The sequence below is a fragment of the Pipistrellus kuhlii genome, unplaced genomic scaffold (assembly GCF_014108245.1).
Source record: "Pipistrellus kuhlii isolate mPipKuh1 unplaced genomic scaffold, mPipKuh1.p scaffold_m20_p_3, whole genome shotgun sequence".
Lineage (NCBI taxonomy): Eukaryota > Metazoa > Chordata > Mammalia > Chiroptera > Vespertilionidae > Pipistrellus > Pipistrellus kuhlii.
In genome coordinates this window covers 35,406,269-35,409,098 of record NW_023425529.1, presented here as the reverse complement: position 1 = coordinate 35,409,098, position 2,830 = coordinate 35,406,269, and positions in this window count along the sequence as shown.

The window sequence follows — 2,830 nt, the reverse complement described above, 5'->3', positions numbered from 1 at the left end:
TATATACATTTTGTTAATAACACAAAAAGTACATTTCCTATTTCAAAGTTTACAGGAATTTCTTTTTCTTCTATTTTTGTTGTTATTGTTGTTTAATCTTCATTGGAGAATTTTTTTTTTCCCATTGATTTTTAGAGAGAGAGGTAGGGAGGGAGAAGGACACACAGAGAGAAGCATCAATGTGAAAGAGACACATAGATTGGTTGCCTCTGTGCAGGGGGTCCAAGCCTGCAACTGAGGTATGTGCCCTTGACCAGCATCAAACCCAGACTCTAGTACACAGGCCAATGCTCTAACCATTAAGCAACACTGGCTAGGACAGGAATTTCTTTTTCTTGATAACAAGTGTATTGATATATAATTCACATAATATACAATTCACTCTTTTAAAATATAAAATTCATGATTTCAGTATACACATTGTCTATTAATGTAGCCAATTTATCCACCAAGCCTTGCCTTCAGCAAGACATGTCACCCCAGACCAAAAGTGATAATTTCAGGAGCTACATACCATGTGTTACTGGTGTCCCACTTTCCAATGGTAACTGGTTTCTTCCCACCTTTACACCAAAACTTGATCAGATATCTAATTCCAGATCCCCATCTGTGATGATCCATTGACTATAATCACTTCCTCTACACAGTGCTGCATGTGCCATTATTCAGAATTTATTTGCAGGAAATAAGAATCTCTACACCTTTGGTATCTTAAGCATAAAGGAATAAAATAGCTAAAGGGAATTATGTACTTATAAAAAGCATTTGATCTCTTTTATTAGGGTCAGAAGAAAATGAGGAGAAGGGGAGTCAGAATTTTTACCTTCAATTTTGCCTTCAATGAATACTTCTATTACAATTATGTTGATTTTTGCTGTAAAGAATAATCTTAATTCTTTGATTGGTTTTCTGCTCTCCACCCTCTAAATCTATCATCTTAGACTTTTTTTTGTTTAGCTCCTTGTTCTTTCTTTTGTATTCAGTGAGTGCTATTCAAGTTGATTCCCATATTTTCCTGAGGGTCATTTTGGTACCTTAACTTCATGCAAAGTATATAGTGTTCACCCCCCAAAAAAGTATGCAAAGTTAACAGCAGATAGCTCAATTAATATTTCTGTTTATTTTTACAGATTTAATCCACTGGAATTAATAATTATTCAAAGTGTGTAAACATTTTTGGAGGGCACCCTGTATATTTTAATTCATTGATGAAATTTTATTTTTATTTGTTGTTTTTCATTTTTTTATACTTTAGTTCATTTCTAGAGGTCAAATTATTTAATTGTGGCTATGTTTCTTTATGGTGTCCGAATGCCAAAATGTTGTCCTACTAATTCATTTTCCAGAGTTTGTTTTTCTTTACTCTTCAGAGTAATGCTTGTTTTCCCAGTGTTGCAGCATTTTCTCAGAAATCCATATTGAGGATCTTTTTTTTCTATTACACTTTTCAACAATAAATGAGGCAAAAGATAAAGAGACTCATTGGGTGCCACAAACAGAATACATAGATCATTTTTTGTTAAAATGTGTTATACTATTCATCTCCTGGAATAGTATAACACATTCTCAGAAGGTAAGCTACATGCCCAATAGTATGTGTCTATTACATCTAGGAAATTTTCAGAATCACAAAAGTCAGATGTGATTGAACTTTCTCGTGATTTCTCAATAAATGAACTAAACTTAGTTCCCATGCCTCCATTTTGTTTTTACTGAATACAGAAATCTTAATCTTAATAGTTCTCATTAAACTCAGTCTGTACTGCATTTAAACAAAATTGTAATTCTGTTAATTCAAGAATATTTTTGCTCCCTCTTTCTCTTCCCTTCTTCTCAGGGGAGGAAGTACTTAACATACCATTCGGGCTATAAAGAAAAGCTGATATATATTCATAACCATTTGTTCCCTAGTTGGCCTTCATCAAGATATATAATTCATATTGGCCTTTAATGATTCTCTCTGTCACCTGCTGCTGGTATCCATGGTACTGCCTTGTTCCCAGATTGCGAGGACAATATATTCTTCATCCCAACTCCAAGGCATATTCAATGCTACCTCCACATTTCAGCCTCCCTCTGTATCATTTCCAAGGACATGGAAGTAACTTAAATACTCATCCACATTGGCTCAGGGCTCATGAAGAAGAGTAGAAAAGGGGTAATAGTTTCTCTCTTCCTAGCACTGCCTGGCATCCATTCTCACTCTATTATGACTAAGGTGCTCTGCAGGAACATTTCCCTCCTAAAAATCCAGGTAAGAGATAGGGCACAGGATATCCCTGCTATCCAATTATCAAACCTATCTAAAGGTTTATATCAAGCCTAACCCAGACTTCGGCCTTGAGACAGGCAAATGCAAGATACCTTTCCCAGATTCCCAGTGACCAAGCTTGCTCTCCTTTCTCAAATTTCAATCTCTTTCCCAAAGAACAGAAAGGGCTTTTATTTTCTCTATCTTCCATGGATAAAAGGGGAAGATGTATATAGTGGAAAGAATCAGAAAATGACTCCTTATCTACTCACTTTCTAATCCAAATTGCATTTTTTTCCTTCAAGTTTTGTCTCAGTATGGTCAAAGCTTCTATTTTGATTATTATACAGTTACTTTAGAATACCAAATCATTTTTATTTTTCTTATATTTTGAGACCATTCTTTCCAGTATGTTGTTTCTTAAGAATTCATTTAAAAATTAATTTTTCCCTCGAATTTTTAGTGCCCTTCTTTTTCAGAGGCAATTGAAAAGCATTTAAGACAATAAAAACAAATAATTGTTCCAATGGATAAGTGGGTAAATGGATAAATAGAATACAATGTTAGTGTAAAAAATTA